The 19285-nt window shown below is 44.2% G+C and overlaps 1 pseudogene; it reads right to left on the bottom strand.

The window, feature by feature from the left end:
* Positions 1-342: 342 nt before the first annotated feature.
* On the bottom strand, positions 343-460 carry LOC126475585 (5S ribosomal RNA; annotated as a pseudogene).
* Positions 461-19285: the final 18825 nt, after the last annotated feature.

The raw sequence follows: 19285 nt of genomic DNA, 5'->3' as shown, positions 1-19285 counted from the left end.
AATGTATAAACTCCTGAAGATGGGCGCAAGCCCGAAAACGGTCGTGTGACGAATAAACAACCTTTTATTGTGACTGGTAGCGGATATTTTTCTACAACCCCATACGGTTCTACCTCTTAATGAGTAAATTACAAAAACAGCACTCCGTCTTCAGGCCACATGCGGCCCATCGGGACCATCCGACCGCCGTGTCATCCTCAGTGGAGGATGTGGATAGGAGTGACTTGTGGTCAGCACACCGCTATCCCAGTCATTATGCTGGTATTCTTGACCGAAGCCGCTGCTATTCGGTCGAGTAGCTCCTCAATTGGCACCACGAGGCTGAGTGCACCCCGAAAAATATAACAACAGCGCATGGCGGCCTGGATGGTCACCCATCCAAGTGCCGACCACGCCCGACAGCGCTTAACTTCGGTGATCTCACGGGAACCAGTGTAACCACTGTGGCAAGGCCGTTGCCCCAATGAGTAAATTACGACAGCATTTTAGATTTTTAAATTTCGTCAATAATTTTAAGAAACACAGAAAGTCAATTTCTCTTTGCCAGTGGAAACCATTACACAGGCAAAGTGCAACAGGTGACGGGTGACCATGTGACCGTTGGAGTCGCTCAGTGACGCACGGAGACGCCAACATCCTGGTCTGGAGGCTGTCCGAGAGAATGGTTTGACTGTTAACATAACTTTGTGGAGAGATTTTGGAGCTCACCACGAAATACAGTGTCAGACGGCAGCGTTGTTCGGTCGCAAGACAATAGTTTTGTCCCTTCGCAGACGGCGTCGGTGTTTTCGCAGTGTATTTCAAAAGTTGGGAGAAGGTGAAGCTTCGTAATCAGCAAATTCTGTGCAGAACGGGAAGCTGAGAGACCCTAAAGTGAATTCTCATGCACAGGCGTGGATTCTGGGTTCAGTCATTCCAGTTTGTTGCGGGAGTGTTGCCAGTCAAAAAGTGTGAGGCGCTCAAATATCCGATTGCTGATGTTTAGTGAGCTAGACGCACTTAGCGATGTTTGTTACATGATGATAACTTCCATTTTGTTTCCAGGGAATCTTGAAGTGTGGAGTTTTTGCGTGCGCCTTTCTTGTCTTCTATTCTAGAATGCTATCCTGTTTCATTTATGCTGGAGAGCGGCTAAGAACCAGTAGAAGCTATCTTGTGGCCGTACATTTTCCAGTTCAGCATTCGGATCTGAGTGTCTTCTCAAATTAATTAGATTGCTGCCGGACTTTGATTATTGGTCTATGAGTAGTGACCGATTTAACCCTGACTCATGGGTCAGAGAGATGCCGGTGACACATACCATGTCTGTGTCACTAAGTACATAGAATTGATGGGGCTGCGCAAGTAAACGTTTCAGAGTAAGCGTTCGGAGTAGATAGTTTCATAATAATTTGTCTCGCTCACAGCACATAGCCCAGTCTGCGTGGAATCTGGCCTTTCGGTGGGTCGTCTCCATTCATTAAACTCACAGAAATTTGTTGAAATACTAAACAAAATGAAAACAAACCAAAAGGACGTAATGGTATGAATCGTGAATTTACTTTCAAAACTTTTTCTTTAGAATTTACTTTATTTACTAGTGATTTATCAAGAACATTAACACATTTAACCACTCTATGTGAGCGTGGAAGTAGTTTTCAGGTAGTAAATGATGAAAACAAAATGAAATCGCTTTTAACAAATGGGAATTTTATTCCTAAAAGCTTTTTTTTTAAGAAACAGATTTAAAATTATAAGCAGAAATCACCCTCTAAATATCAAGTTACAATTTATTGACAGGCAGAAAGAAACAAAGTTTTGAGTGTATGAGCTTTCGGGCTGAGAACCTTGCCGCTCCCTTTTGATATGGCCGTAGTCACGACCGCTCACAACCTCTGAAAGACTACACAGGTGCAAATCTGCAACGCACCAGATTACTTTAAGCTAAAGTTTCAACAATCCACACAAGCACACAAACTATGTACCCCGTTGCAGGGATGGAAATGGTACAAAATACTAAAATTAAAAGATTAACTTGACACCGAAGGTGCAACGTGATTTTAACTTCTAAGAAAAGTCTTACGGTGGAAGGGTAGCAACTTTATATACTAATATGATCATTTAAATAAAAGTCCTTGAAATGCAGTCTTACATAAAATTATACAAGGTTGGCCAAACATACTCTACAGTACACATATACCGCCTCTCAAGATGATAGGCAAGATAAAAACATATTTAAGGAATTAGGCCGTTACACTTGAAGCAATAAATTTGTTAACACACCGAATCCGACAAACATGACAGAGGCAGCTATTAACGTACGGCAGATTGATAGGGAGATTACCGATCAACCCGAACCGCAGGTTGCTCTAACCCGCCCCTACTCCACAAGGGAAAAACGGACCACCCAATTTATAAACAACCACCTTCCCGTGGGTGGGCAAACGGAGAAGAATGGTGGGACGACCCCAAAGTAAAACGGCTGGTGACCTCACCAAGAAAACAAGTAGAATCTAACGAGTAAATGAAACAACGCATCACCAATCACTTAACTTCTAATAAACTGCGATTTCTGGCGAAGACCTGGCGCAGCATCCCCAAAACGCTCTCCCGAACCGTCCGCTGCCAGCCGCTTCAACGGACGCAGGAAGGCGCGCCGATCTCCCGTCTCACGGCGTCGCAGCTCGCCCCGGCCAGACCGATGTCGTGGGTTGACTGTTGTTGCTCTCGTGTCGGCCGCGAAGCCACTACCCCTCGCTATACGGCGCGGCCCACTGGACTCACGTGGGGACCTCACATGCGCCGACGCTAAAGCCGGACAAGTCATCTTGTGTCTCAGTGCGCGACCGACCAACCGATCGATCCAACCGCCAATGACCGTTGCCTGCCGAAGCTAACCCAGCAGCTTTCCTGCCATAGTGTGGGGCAACGAGCAGGAAGTTAGGACGTGTACTCCAGAGACATGGACTGAGATCAATGTTCCGGCCCGCACCCCTGGATACGAGATAGGCTGCGCCATGTTAAAGACGACATACCTCATTGTGTGCCCGGTGTTTATGGTGCCCCTTGTGAATCCGGCAGTATCTACACAGGGTCTTACAAAAAGGTACGGCCAGACTTTCAGGAAACATTCCTCACACACAAATAAAGAAAATATGTTATGTGGACATGTGTCCGGAAACGCTTACTATCCATGTTGGAGCTCATTTTGTTACTTCTCTTCAAATCACATTAACCATGGAATGGAAACGCACAGCAACAGAACGTACCAGCATGACTTCAAACACTTTGTTACAGGAAATGTTCAAAATGTCCTCCTTTAGCGCTGGATACATGCATCCACCCTCCGTCGCATGGAATCCCCGATGCGCTGATGCAGCCCTGGAGAATGGCCTATTGTATCACAGCCGTCCACAATACGAGCACGAAGAGTCTCGACATTTGGTACCAGGGTTGCGTAGACAAGAGCTTTCAAATGCCCCCATAAATGAAAGTCAAGAAGATTGAGGTCAGGAGAGCGTGGAGGTCATGCAATGGGTCCGCCTCTACCAATCCATCGGTCACCGAATCTGTTGTTGAGAAGCGTACGAACACTTCGACTGAAATGTGCAGGGGCTCCATCGTGCATGAACCACATATCGTGTCGTAAAGGCACATGTTCTAGCAGCACAGGTAGAGTATCCCGTATGAAATCATGATAACGTGCTCCATTGAGCGTAGGTGGAAGAACATGGGGCCCAATCAAGACATCGCCAACAATGCCTGCCCAGACGTTCACAGAAAATCTGTGTTGATGACGTGATTGCACAATTGCGTGCTGATTCTCGACAGCCCACACATGTTGATTGTGAAAATTTACAATTTGATCACGTTGGACTGAAGCCTCATCCGTAAAGAGAACATTTGCACTGAAATGAGGATTGACACATTGTTGGTTGAACCATTCGCAGAAGTGTACCCGTGGAGGCCAATCAGCTGCTGATAGTGCCTGCACACGCTATGGTACGGAAACAACTGGTTCTCCCGTAGCACTTTCCATACAGTGACGTGGTCAACGTTACCTTGTACAGCAGCAACTTGTCTGACGCTGACATTAGAGTTATCGTCAACTGCACGAAGAATTGCCTCGTCCATTGCAGGTGTCCTCTTCGTTCTAGGTCTTTCCCAGTCACGAGTCATAGGCTGGAATGTTCCGTGCTCCCTAAGACGCCGATCAATTGCTTCGAACGTCTTCCTGTCGGGACACCTTCGTTCTGGAAATCTGTCTCGATACAAACGTACCGCGCCACGGCCATTGCCCCGTGCTAATCCATACATCAAATGGGCATCTGCCAACTCCGCATTTGTAAACATTGCACTGACTGCAAAACCACGTTCGTGATGAACACTAACCTGTTGATGCTACGTACTGATGTGCTTGATGCTAGTACTGTAGAGCAATGAGTCGCATGTCAACACACAAGCACCGAAGTCAAGATTACCTTCCTTCAATGGGGCCAACTGGCTGTTAATCGAGGAAGTACAGTACATACTGAGGAAACTAAAATGAACTCTAACGTGGAAATTAAGCGTTTCCAGACACATGTCCACATAACATGTTTTCTTTATTTATGTGTGAGGAATGTTTCCTGAAAGTTTGGCCGTACCTTTTTGTAACACCCTGTATAGGCCCGACAGTTCGCACAATTGCAAAGCACAAGAGACATATTAAACAAAGGGAGCTTCTCAAGTCTGCCATAGTTGAACATTGCCTGGAAAACGGACACAAAATAGAGTTTGAGTACACGCGACGATTGGCTCATGCGTTATCATACTGGCATTGCGTTATAAAAGAGGTAGCTGAGATTAGAATTAACAGTTTTAACAGAGATCAGGGATACACACAACGTGTGGTGTGGGGACAGCCTTTGGATGTCGAAAGGAACCGACGGCTGATGCTGAACGCTTGTAGGGAGGCGGGAGCGGCAGTTCCAAACGTGGCTCCGGTCCCTCGCGCCACCTGACGTCATTCGTCCCGTGACGGGCCGGAGCTGCTGTGAGCGCCCAACTCACGTTCATCGTACGCGTCTGTTCGGCCCTCTCTGACTGGTGCCAGCGGTCATTAGCCTTCTTTACACCAAGACAAAAGTTCTAAAATCTTTGATTCTCCACCGGAATAGCCAGCTTCTGGCGGCTGTTGGGACAATCAGTCCGGAAAAGTTCAGATTCGCTTTCCACCTGTTGGCCGATCTCTAAGTTCTTTGTATCACAGAACATGTCAGCAAGGGCTTTAACTCCACCATGTCGACACCAGCGGTTATCCTGGAACTGCAAAACTCGTACGACAAGATTTGGCAGGACAATCTCGTGTACAAAATGCTGACATAGACGACCATTACAGACACCTGTATCAAGATCGTAGATGGTTTTCTCCACGATGGAACCTTCTTGGATACTCGGCAAGGAAAACGCTCGAACTTACGTCACATGGCATTGTGTTGTCTCCCACCCTTTTTAATATTTGTGTTAATGATAAGCCAGTCATCCCACACTGTCGCCTGGCGCAATTCACGGAGGATAAGGCGCTCTATACGACCGGCCACAACATGGACCAGCTCATTGTTCGTTTCCAGGGGCAGCTGGACGCAATGGTCACCAGGTGTCGTTCAAAAAAGATTGTCCTCAGCACCTCGAAAACTACGGCGGTCTGTTTAACCAAATGGCACCCAATCCTCCACAACAACATCACTATTGCAGGGGTCTGAGTCCCATGGTCCCCGTATGCTAAATATCCAGGTGTCCAGATGGATAATAAGCTGCTCTTTCATCGACATGCCGAATACGTCACCCAAAATGACATAAGCTGATAAAATCGTTGTATCCGGTCTTCAGCAGAAGGGAAATGTTCTCAGACACCAAGCTCCTACTGTACTGGACGATTGTCAATCATTCCCTCACCTATGGCTCCTCCATGTGGGCTACAATTAGTGCCTCCTGTATGCATACCCTCCAGCGCCTGCAGAATAACGTGTCTCGGTGGAGCCTGCGTGCTACTCCCTTAATGAGGGTTGTAACCCTCCACGAGGAAGCAAACATGGTAACTCTAAAGATGTCCATTCGAGAGAAGGCGTGGCGTCCCTATGACAAAGTGGATGTCCTGCGCGACAGGCACTGGCTTACAATACATTGCCACCATGACTCCCCGGCACTGGCACCGCCACCCCTGTTGTTCTTACCATCCTGGACGAATCAGAATAGGGCCATGGCTAACGATTGCCCTCTTATTGCCGCTATTAATGTGTCAGTCTTGACATAACCAGTCAATATGTGAAGTCCATGGTACGACCGCCAGTATCAGTACCTTTGTAGTTGTATTCGCTCTTACCAGCTACCTTGAACTTCCACCATTGGAGGGTGGTATGAAGTCCCACAGCCACATCTTCAACATACACTCCAATTAAGTCATTCCATAGTTACCATTACAGTTATGTCGTTTCAGTGATGTCATAGAACGATAGTCCGCCTGCTTAGCTTGGTGGTAACATGCTAGCCTCCCATTCACTGGGCCCGGGTTTGATTCCCGGCTGGGTTGGAGATTTTCTCCACTAGCAGACTGTAGTCCTCATCATCATCTCATCCTCATAATCGGCCGCAAGTTACCCAATGTGGCGCCGACCGAAAAAGCTTTGCGCTTGGCGGCCGAACCCGCAAGGGACATCCTGGCCAACAATGCCATATGATTGTTTCATTTTTCATAGTACGATAGGAAAATTCTACCCCTACACCAAGACAGTAAGGCCGACACCCACACGGTGTCGCTGACCCCCGATAAGTCAGTAGGTTTACTCCTGACGATGACGGAGGAGATAGCCATCGAAAGATCGAGAATTTTGTTCGAACTGACGCGGCTTGAAAACCGAGCAGATTTTATTCTTAGAGTTCAGTTATTTACAAGTCGCCGTTCCTCCGCACCAGCCTCGGCTGTTGCTCATTCAGGTGCCTGCTGGACTCCAGCTGACGTCCGTCGAGTCACGTCAGCAGCTGCGCGCCCTGGAGAAGACGTCAGCGGATGGCCTGCGAGCAGGCGCGGCCGTTTCGGCCTGGCTGCCGGAGTTTACTCGGTCCCAGTCCGAATTCAACGGTGATCCTTGCTGACTCATCCGTGATGTACCTGGTAACTGTACTCGTATTGTGTGTGTATCTCCTCCCTACCCCTGGTAGGTTCAGCACCCGAAGACGCCTGATGTTGAATAGGAACGTAAACACCAAGGAGCCTTACTACTTGGGTTCGTGTTTAAATCCGGCTTTGGTAGCACTCCGCGATATGGCGTTGTCAAAAGACAGTCAGTTTCTCTATCAGTAGATGGAAGGCCGCGAGCAGCACGAAGTTCATCCGGTGAAGGCCATCATCCTGAGCACATCTTCGGCTAGTTCATAGACTGTCCTGGAGCATCTAGGACATAGATTCACTACATTATCGCGATCATGGAATCTGTTACTATTAGTGCGAATGCCATCGATCCCAGTGACCAACTCATGACGAGATCTGGAGAGCTGCAGTATTTTGAAGGAGTTAGCTTAGGCTACGACGCAAGGCTCCTATCATAATGACCGAATGCGCCCTCCTTAGTCTACTGTAATCACTTGACAGGCTTTTGATGCTTTTTAGGCCCCTCGCTACGTGCTCTTATGAAATAGATACACTTTGCCGCATGTCTTACAAGCTAACGAATATCATTGTCTCGCTTTCCATGGTTTTCTGTCGCAATCTCCTTTCTGCTGAATGCGTATCCTTACTCGGTAGACAGCGTAGTCAACCTGACCCACTTGTAACGTCCTGGCTTGCTTCCCCTTTCCACTTATGTCTCCGACACGACATTAATTTGCTTGTGCAATGTGAGTAGGTTTTAATAAAATTATTCTAATTTTAATCCCTTACTAACCAGTGCCCTAACAGAACTTCCCTAAGAGCTTGCGTAAGCTTAGTCGTGGAGCCGCCATTTGGATTCTAACTTTGCTTTGCGCTGTCTCAGACTCTGACGGCGTTTCGAGTGCGTCTGCCAAGAAGTTGTACGACTTTCAGTAGTGTATGCTGGACGAATGTATGAGTTTTTGATGTGTTAGCCACAGTCGGGATTTGTAATTGTTGCTTGACGAAGAGGCGGGACTTGTATTTATTTATGTTTCAGGCACTGATTTACTTTAAGAAGCAGACATAACAGACTTAACATACACATTTTATAATGTTGTCCACAGTACTTGGGGCTTCGTGAGTCAGTGTACCGACTTTACTATTCTTTTACTTAGCTAATACTACCGAATTAGTACCCACTTCAGTGCCATAGTATACCGCAGTGAATAGTACTTATAATATTTCCTCATATAACCTCTTAGTTCCCTTATAACCAAAACTGTCAAGAAACTGGGAGCAATCTGTTCTATTTATTGAACTGGCAGCACGGAATGCTATCTCCTTCGACTTTCTCTTCGATAACGAACAGCCGTAATTATTAAATGTGATGGCATTTTAGTTCGAGAGGCGATATCAGAGCCGTACTTTATGTACGTTTTATCTTCCCAACGTGATCATTCATGTCACAAAGACATCAAAAGATGCCACCATTTACTTTATTTCACGTCGGCTATGTATGACAATATTCTCATTGAAAACAAAAGATCTTTTCACGTGTTTCAGTCGTTTTGTTGACAGGTCGTTGTAGCTAATTTATTATCAAGTAATACTCACAAAAATTTAACACTGTCAAACGTTTGCTATTAGCATCTCCTCATAACTTATATACATGTTTGTTGCAAATCTTTCGCAGGATCTGAATTGAATATAGGGAAATAATTCTAAGTGTAATCACAATAAATTTGATAGAAATCATTTATTCATGTCTTTCTAAAACTAGATAAATTTTATTTCTTGTTTATCACAATATTTTCAACATCTGCAAAGGAAACAAGCCATCTGGGGACGAAACTACCAAAACCTTGTGTGAAACCATATCTAACACCTTAATGCAGGATATTGCCCTGCTGCGGCTCTAATTTTCTCTTACACAGCTTTTTACTGTGCAATCAGAAAATTATAATTTAATTAAACGAATTTTGCGATTAACATAGTCAACTTACTTCGACAGATGACAGTATGTATTTGTAATTTGTCCTTACTTGTAAATAGTTTTTCAATATCATAACATCATAGAAGCTTAAAACTATAGCTTCGACAATATGTTATATGCTGACAGATGGCTACCAAACCACTTTTACGGTCTGACTACAGTGAAATTGGCCGAATGTTTGATAATATTTCTGTCTCCTTGTACACTGGTTTAACTGCTGCTATCTCAGCCAATCAGGTAATATTGCACTGACAAGTAATTAACTAAATTCGTAAGAAATATGTTAACTAATTCAGAATTAAAACTTTATATTTTATCATAAGGACAACACAAATTATATTGATTACAATCATTATTACGAAAAGTTCCGGAATATCAACAGTACTTCCCCAATTATTATGCATCTTAGCAGGTTTACTGTCTAACGATTTCAGTGACTAACCTGACTGATTGGTTACCTGGACTGGTGGGGACATTTAACGTGGGGGAAGGGATAAAAAGTGAGCAGTCAATTCCGTACACGTACCCCTCTTCTGCAAAAGCACAAGAAGTCATGATGGATATATTTAATGAAGTAATTACATCAACTGTTTCTGTATTTCTGCACTTCAAGTACCCATTCAAACAACATAGACTTAGTTTTCCTGAGATTTCCGTATATACCTTGTGACAAATGCCAAGACGGTTCCATTCAAGGAGACAGTGAAATTGCTTTCCCATTCCAGTCTATCATTAGTTTATGAACAGCCTCTAATTAACTTACAATCTAAGAGATACTAATAGTAAATATTTCTTCCTTTTGTGACTGAAATGTTTCCAATCACTTCACTCCTTAACAAATTGTGCAGAATTTTAAAATTAGAACTAAAATTCAATGTAGCCATTTTCCGCTGGTCAGACGTAACTTGAACATATTCATTGATTGCCTCTTTCCAGCCAAACTGTAGACCAAATAAGTCCTTCCGAAACTAGTGTTTCAGCTGCTACCTTCTGATAGGGTTGTGGCAGCGATATAAGTGTTATGAGTATTAAGGGACAGAACTTTTTTTCTGGAAATATAATGACTAGAAAATTTCGTTTCTGGTATTTCTTCTGTTGTCCAAATATTTTCCTGCGCCTTGCGCTTCTTACCAGTGGCAGAAAGCGACGATTTACTGGCAGCAAACAAGGCGCTCTCAACGTAATATTACTTTTGATGTAAGGCAAAACCCTATCTGTTCCCAGTATTGTATACTTCTAACAAGTAAAGTACCTCTGTGTTCTCGTCAAACTCTTCTGTTCCGCTTAGGAAAGGTTAAGAGTTTTCTCGGTATCTCCGCGTACATGGCGACCCACTTTTCCGATACAAGGGCGGTGCTTTTGTTTTATTTTGTTCTTTTCTGTTTTTCCCTCGCTCTGTTGCATCGATAGGGGTCTATATCGCAGCGTGTGTATAAAAAAAACCAATGTCCGTTGCTTTGATACCTCGTCACCTTATTTACTTTGCTTAAGGACCGATCTCAAAATCAATATTCAACAAGTTTTCAGAAGAAAGAAGCCGCTTATATTTCCAAGGGAATGTTTTCATCTGCAAAATTGCAAAATAAATATCCGTTATTAACACGTAAATTGCACAGTTTGCAATCGTTGGCGTCACTCTGAAGCTGATACTACATTCCGCCACAGCAGTCTTCTAAAGTGCGGAACAGTATATCTGTAGTATCATTTGTAAAAATAATCGGTCAAATATTTAGAAAATACCGTACACTGTGGAGCAGAAACTCAATCTAAAAAAAACTTATGGACTTGAATCGGTTTCTGAGTCAGTTTTTGTTTGCGCCGCAATAAGCATACACAGACGTACCTTTTCATTGCTACACGTCTGTTATATAGGGGGCCTACTTCATAACTGAGGACAATTGCAAAAGGCTAGAGATAACAGATTGAAGAATACTAACAGTGCCATACGGTAAAAGGATGAAGCGTGTGTGTACACCTTAAAAGACATGTAGTAAAATTGTCTGACCTGAAAGTATTCAGTTGGTGACCTTTACATGTCTCAATGCTTACGTCAACATTGGTGTTCATCAAGGAACAGTATAAATTTAGATTTTGATGTCATCACGCCCTTGAAACATTATGCTTACCCACATCATAACACGTGGACCACCTAAAGAAGCTTATTGGACAATGTTCTAGAGTGGATTGGGTGTTCCCACGCGTCGCCATGTAAGGTTACGTCCAGCTTTGCAGATACATGATGGTTTTGGTGGTCCACGTGTTATGGTGTGGGGAAGGATAACGTTGCTTGGGAATCCTGACCCTTTCGCTTGTGAGTCTTCTCTGGTGTGTATTTTCATCGATGGAAAGAGAGGTTGCTCGCCTAATAGACTGGCCTACCTGTTCCTCCGACCCAAATCCTGTCCACAACGTGTGGCACGCGTTAGGGAGACGTATTGGAGGATGTCGTCATGCACCACCGACGGTCCAACAGTCGTCTATCGCTTTGGTGGAGGAAGAATGGCTCACCAGGCTTGTGGCCAGCATGGTAGCACGCTGCCGAGCGTGCATAACCGTCCGTATCGAGAGCCACGTACCGCCTTTTGCTATGTCCAGGGGCCATCGTAAATCACTGTGACTTCATAGTACTTACTGTCTATCAATAAAAGTGTCATTTCTGGTCGTCTAACTGGGCATTTCTGCCATTACCTTCTGCCACATACTGTAGGACCATGCTATATACGGTACAAGTTTCATCGAGACGCCTGCCAGTGACACATCACGTGAAAGTTGCGTTCGTCGTTAAGTTCTCCACGCATAAAAACCAGATGTCTCTCCTAAAAGTTGTCAGGCAGATTTTCTCTGGTGTTTCAGTACACGGTTCGCGTTTCCTTCTTTCAGTGTGTAGCTGCAGCCAGTCCAAAGAAACAAGTGTCATAACGTCTTTCATGCAAATCCCAGTGTCAACGCAAGTTGGCGGCTTTTCTCCTGTTGCAATCAAAATGATTTTGAAGCGGAATTTTTCGTGCCTATTCGATAGAGCAGCTTCATATTAGTCTAGTGCAATATTCGGTTCATAGATACCTGTTAACAGACAGAGCAAAGCCTTTGTTCACCACTTGCTCATGGCCCGACTCACCCCGTCTCCTGGGCCGCCCTGGGCCGCGCTGGTTGCTACCGCCGTGCGACACCGCTGCGAAGTCGCTGCTGGTCCGCTTGATACACTCTGTTACTCTGTGTCTCACCGTCACTGTTAATACATATCACTGAACCGAATATCGTACTAGACTGTATTGGGATCGCTCTACCGGTTGGGGACGCAAAGTTCCGCTTCAAAAATAATTTTGTTTGTAATTGGAAATCAATCGACGCTTTCTGTAGACAATGGGCATCACGTGAAACATGTTAAAAGCGATGGCTAGTTTTTATTTTACAGGTTACTATTCCTTGCTGTAGGGGTGGTGATTTTTGATATTTTGTCTAAACCAGCAAGGTAAAACAAAGGGCCACTAGTTCCACCACATCAAGTGGATTTAGTGCTCACGTACTCTCACTGAGCCGTGAACACTTCCCAGGTTATTAATGGGGAATAATTGAACATGATTATTACCATTATTAGTGCCATGCTTGCAATGGTCGTGCCAGGCGCGCGATATTGAATCTTTACCCTATCGTTAATGGCGCGAGACCTGCACGACCTAATAGCAACCGTTATAGTTCTGCATTATTCTGTGACACTAGGGGTGATTTCACGTAATGAAAGGGAGAATGTAAGATTGACGGACTCATTTATGAAACAGTTGAGAATCGAACAATAATACAACCAAATGGTGTGGTGGGGAAAGGAAGATTCGAGTTCAGCAGCCTGCCCCAACGTACGTTCATAACAAGCCACGATAGCAGGAGAAAAGGAATTTTAGTACCGTTCGCTGTATTATCAAATGGGATCCAATTCACTAAAGGAAGGGGGTTGCAGGCATGCAACGACCACCACCTTGAATCAGCCAAAGATTAAGAAAGATCCTACTGTGCGTGAATAACTAGGTAGCCTCCCGTACTAAAGGAATAAACCCTGCGAGACGCGAAACTATTCACAATGACCTATCAGGTTCCCTTTGGGCCGCAGGGCGCGAATCTACAGTGCACGTCGGCGCTCATGCTTACCGAACTTCACCTCCTGGAAGCAGCACCTCCGCTCTCCGGCACGGCCACACTAGAACTGCCCTACTGCCCCTTTGTCCACTATCCACCCGCAGAAGGCGGTTGGCGCCTACCGGTGAAAAACTGGTGCGCACCTGAACTGGCCAATCAGAGGGCCGGAATCTCACAGGGAGGCAACCTCGCGACGTTAAAATCGAGCAGAAATAGCGGTTACAAGGTTGGTAAGGTAGGTTGGCGAACTGAGAACAGGAGAAACTTTGGCCACTACTGAATGTTCAAACGACACCACGTCTTACCCTGGCGATCGGAAAAGGGCTGGGAAACGGGACGCCATCATGGCTGCTAGGAAGACTGCTGCCCTCGCCCATAAATAAAGAAAATTTCTAGCGTCAAGCTCCTCTCACAGATCAGTGTGAGACAAGCTGTAAAAATCGTCAAATAAATCAGGCAACCCATAGAAACTATTAATATTGCCTGAATTATGATTTCACCTAGTACCAAAATGCTGGGGTTAGAAATACGAAATACGAGCACTGAATGGTGAATGAAGTGCACGTCTTTCAATGTGTTCAGCAAGATTTGTTTGATTTTACTCCAGCTAGACGTTGCAAAATCGGAACTGCAAATGTGTACCGAAACATCATAGAAAAGCGCCTGAAGACTCTTAGGAGCATGCAGGGTAGTCCATTTGCAGTGACTGGGCCAAATATTTCACGATATTAGCATCAAACGAAAAAATAAGAACAAATCTGTTCCAGCGTGACGGGGAAAACAGATGGCGCTATGAATGGCCCACTAGATGGTGCTGGCATAAGTCAGATAGAAACTGCATTTTTTAAAATAGGTACCTCCATTTTTATTACATATTCGTATAGTAAGTAGATAAATATGAATGTCTGATCTGGAACATTTGTTTCGCTTTGTGATAGATGGCGCTGTAATATTCCAACACTTGTAATATGCCTCACGCATTTACATGAACAGTTGGTAACAATGTGGTTTCTTAAATTAAAACACATAAAGCAATTACGTTTGTACGTTATTTCTGTTGTTCCCATGTGATACATTTACTTTTGTGACCTTATCATAAATTATGGGAACGCGTCCTGTTACTGCGTGAGCAACCGTAATAACCTCATTAGTGTAATAAATGCTCGAAATGATGTCCTTCAACTTCAATGGCTTCGGCAATACGCGTAACGGAGTTCGTCTCAACAGCAAGTCGATCGCATTCAGTTATTGTCGCACATGCATTGAAAACGCACTGACGAATGTATTCAGATGTTGGCGGTGGATCACGATAACAAATATCTTTCAGTTTTCCCCAAAGAAAGAAGTCCGGAGATGAAAGGTCCGGTGAACGTGTAGGGTGAACGTGTATGGGGTATCGTCACAGTTGTGCGACTGGATTCGTGATTTCCTGTCAGGAAGGTCGCAGTTCGTAGTAATAGACGGCAAATCATCGAGTAAAATTGAAGTGATATCAGGTGTTCCCCAGGGTAGCGACCTGGGACCTCTGCTGTTCCTGATCTATATAAATGACCTGTATGACAATCTGAGCAGTTCTCTTAGGTTGTTCGCAGATGATGCTGTAATTTACCGTCTAGTAAGGTCATCCGAAGACCAGTATCAGTTGCAAAGCGATTTAGAAAAGATTACTGTATGGTGTGCAAGGTGGCAGTTGACGCTAAATAACGAAAAGTGTGAGGTGATCCACATGAGTTTCAAAAGAAATCCGTTGGAATTCGATTATCGATAAATAGTACAATTATCAAGGCTGTCAATTCATCTAAGTACCTGGGTGTTAAAATTACGAACAACTTCAGTTGGAAAGGCCACAGAGATAATATTGTGGGGAAGGTGAGCCAAAGGTTGCGTTTCATTGGCAGGACACTTACAAGATGCAACAAGTCCACTAAAGAGACAGCTTACACTACACTCGTTCGTCCTCTGTTAGAATATTGCTGCGCAGTGTGAGATCGTTACCAGGTGGGATTGACCGAGGACATCGAAAGGGTGCAAAAAAGGGCAGCTCGTTTTGTATCATCACGTAACAGGGGAGAGAGTGTGGCAGATATGATACGCGAGTTGGGATGGAAGTCATTAAGGCAAAGACGTTTTTCGTCGCGGCGAGATCTATTTACGAAATTTCAGTCACCAACTTTCTCTTCTGAATGCGAAAATATTTTGTTGAGCCCAACCTACATAGGTAGGAATGATCATCAAAATAAAATAAGAGAAATCAGGGCTCGAACAGAAAGGTTTAAGTGTTCGTTTTTCCCGCGCGCTGTTCGGCAGTGGAATGGTAGAGAGATAGTATGATTGTGGTTCGATGAACCCTCTGCCAAGCACTTAAATGTGAATTGCAGAGTAATCATGTAGATGTAGGCCATGGTATGGTGCTTCTACGACCTATGCACCTGTCTTTAAATATTCTATTTAATACCACTTCAACTGCGTATGTGCTGTGTGTCGGACATCCATCATGTTGAAATTACATCGCCATTCTGTCATGAAGTGAAACATCTTGTAGTAGAATCGGTAAAACATTAATTAAGACATCGGCATACATTACATTGCACTATTTCGATTGCCATCGATAAAATAAGGGCGAATTAGGTGTCCTCCCATAATGCCACACCATTCATTAACCCGCCAGCGTCGTTGACGTTCCAGTTGTCGTAGCCATCGTGGATTTTCCGTTGCCCAATAATGCACATTATGCTGCTTTACGTTACCTCTGTTTGTGAATGACGCTTCGTCACTAAATAGAACTCTTGAAAAATGCGTTATCACCTCGTAATTTATTTTGTACCCAGTGGCAAAAATGTACGCGACGTTTAAAATCATCACCATGCAATCCCTGCTGCATAGAAATATGGTAAGTGTGAAATGTATGATGCTGTAGAATTTTCAAAACCGACGTTTTGAAATTCCCGATTCCCGCTCAGTTTGTCTCCTACTGGTGTGCGGATTAGCGTCAACTGCAACTAAAACACTTATTTGGGCATCTTTATTTGTTGCAGTTCTTAGTTGCGTCTTCTTTGGCTGAACACTTCCGGTTTCTTTAAATACATTAACTATCCGACGAAAGGTCCGCACACTTGGATTCTGTCTGTCAGGAAACGATCAACGTACCCATCGCATCTTACGTGTAAAATCGATACTTCAGTTCCATAACTGTTTTGGCGATGGGCGTTTGTGAGACGCCGCAATCCACTGTGTATACATCTGTTTGACAGTTGTGCTGTTCACAGAGTTAGTGGCGGCGTGATTTTTAATTTCGCATGTCGGTCGCCACTGCTTTGCGTTTATCTGTTTCCTTGTAAGAGGTATTCTCCATTACTAACGATCATTTTATGTAGGACTGATTTTGTGGGCACAGTGTAATTCCCTGCCGATCAGAGCGGCCGTGCGGTTCTAGGCGCTACAGTCTGGAGCCGAGCGACCGCTACGGTCGCAGGGTCAAATCCTGCCTCGGGCATGGATGTGTGTGTTGTCCTTAGGTTAGTTAGGAGACTGATGACCTCAGAAGTTAAGCCGCATAGTGCTCAGAGCCATTTGAACCATAATTCCTGACCCGTGATCGGATGTGGGCAGTGGACGCTATACATCTCTGGTAAGCTGTACTGTGCATGTATCACACAGAGCCACTGTTTTAACGAAGTAGTTTTCTCGTTTTACGGATCGATACCATAGTTTATCGTGGAGAAACCTTCAAGAAAGATGTATGTCATGCGCTGGAAATACATTTCTTACATTGGAATATTAAAAGCACTGCATCCACACGAATGATAGGTTGGAAACTCAAGTGATCTAACGTTATAACCTGTTTTAAGTGCGGAACATTTTAGCCTTAGGAGTGTGTGTGTTTATGTTCTCTCTTACCAGTACCTTCCAGGTACTGATCATAGACTCTAGAACAGTACTTTATAGTTGATAGTGCTTCGAACTCCAGCAGTCTGGAGCTCCATCTTGCATAAAAATCACCCATTTCTTGTTCTTCTCAACCATCTGCTATTGCTTCACAACACTTTCAAATCTGTTACTATACACCGATAAGTGATGCTAACGTCCTCGACGTGGGAGCATCTCGAGAAATATTGTGTACGTGATTGGCTGAGGACTCGGCTAGCTCCATTCCTTCACGAGATGTGGAATGTACCAGTCTACTTCTGGTCAGCTACAGATTAAATCGGTAACAGTGCTGCAGGGCAGGCTGGTCAAAGGCAGTGTCTGTCTGTGTGTGTGTGGGGGGGGGGGGGGGGGGGGTGCATTTCAGTATCTAGTTTTATCCTCAGGCTACGAGAATCCTCTGTGACTCCCATCTGCATAGAGATAGATCGTGAATTACGGACTATGCTCAATGTCCTAGAAATATATAGAGCATTGTCTGGTATACTTTAGTGATGTATGTGTTCGACAATTAACAATGAATGGTCATACTGCACAGTCATCTATCTACATTCGCAGTGATACTTGAAAAGTAGAGGGGAGACAGTTTGGCTATGATACTGAAATTGGGAAACATGCTGTCGCATCATTGCTCGGTGTTAAAATTACTGTAAAATTGCTAAAATTATTCGCACCACCAACTGTGATGCTTATTATTAGAGTGCATTGATAATGTCTTTTCCACCCCATCTGTCCACTGGTACGCTGTATGTTACCACATAATGATTGACTGACATCGCTTGTTTGAGTTGGAAAAAGAGTTTTGGTGGAGGGCAACACCTTCTGAGAGTGGATAGCATCGAAACAGTTATCACGTACATGACTGCAGTATGAAGTTCTTTTGAATATGTTATTCGAAAACTGCCCTGAGCAACTAAGTATGACAGCCCACACGCAATGGAAATATTTTAGACCTTGTAGTTACAAACAAGCCCGACCTCATCGACGGCGTCAGTATAGATAAAGGGATCAGTGACCATGATGTCATAATAGCGACTTCGGTTACTAAACTTAATAAATCAGTAAAGAAGGCTAGGAGATTATTTTTGCTAGAAAGAGCATCCCACTTAGACAATAAATTGAAATAATTTAGATCCAATAAGATTTACGTAGAGGAATTACGTGTAGACTTGAAATGGATTACAAATAATGCACTGGAGAAGTATTGGTGGAGTAAGTGGATTATGGTCGGAATAAACATTCTGTGATTTAATAACGAAATTCGGAAAATGCTGAGGAAGCAAAGGCTGATGCGCTCTTGCTTCTAAAGGGAACGCGCAAATGAGGGCGGCCAGTAGTTAACAGAAATTCATGCGTCTGTAAAAAGAGCGATACGCGAAGCGTCAACAACTACCATCGTGATACCTTAGCAACAGCTCTGAGTAGAAAATTCTGGCTTTACCTAGAATCGCTAACAAGGTCTAAGTCTTCTATCCAGTCTTCTATCCAGTCACTCGTCGATCAGTGTGGTGTGACAATAGAATGTAGCAGCAGTAAAGCGCAAGTTTTGGCGTTTGCACTGAAGAAATCGTTTATGCAGGAGAATCGAACAAACATACCGCCGTTTGATCGCTGCAACTACTCCCGTAAGGAGGACAAAGGAAGAAGGATTCCTAGTGTAGAAAAACGACTGTAAGAGTTGAAAGCAAGAAAGTCGCCGAATTTGAGTTCAGTTTTACAATGAGCACTCTTCAGCATTGGCCCCTTACCTGGCTTCATTTATGTCAAATCTCTAGCTCAGCGCAAAATCGTAAACTACTGCAAAGAAACAGAGATGACATCTGTAAAATTTAAAAGAATGGACCGGCAAAATTACTGAGCAACACCTTGAACACATTCTCAATTCGAATATAACAAGGTTCCTTTAGAGGGAAAAGCTTTTGTCCGAAGTGGCCGTGCGGTTAAAGGCGCTGCAGTCTGGAACGGCAAGACCGCTACGGTCGCAGGTTCGAATCCTGCCTCGGGCATGGATGTTTGTGACGTCCTTTGGTTAGTTAGGTTTAACTAGTTCTAAGTTCTAGGGGACTAATAACCTCAGCAGTTGAGTCCCATAGTGCTCAGAGCCATTTTTTTTTTTGTCCACAAATCAGTACGGGTTTAGGAAGCAT

Source organism: Schistocerca serialis, chromosome 4, assembly GCF_023864345.2.
Source record: "Schistocerca serialis cubense isolate TAMUIC-IGC-003099 chromosome 4, iqSchSeri2.2, whole genome shotgun sequence".
Lineage (NCBI taxonomy): Eukaryota > Metazoa > Arthropoda > Insecta > Orthoptera > Acrididae > Schistocerca > Schistocerca serialis.
Note: the sequence above shows the minus strand (reverse complement) of the source record. Positions and strands in the feature narration are given on the sequence as shown.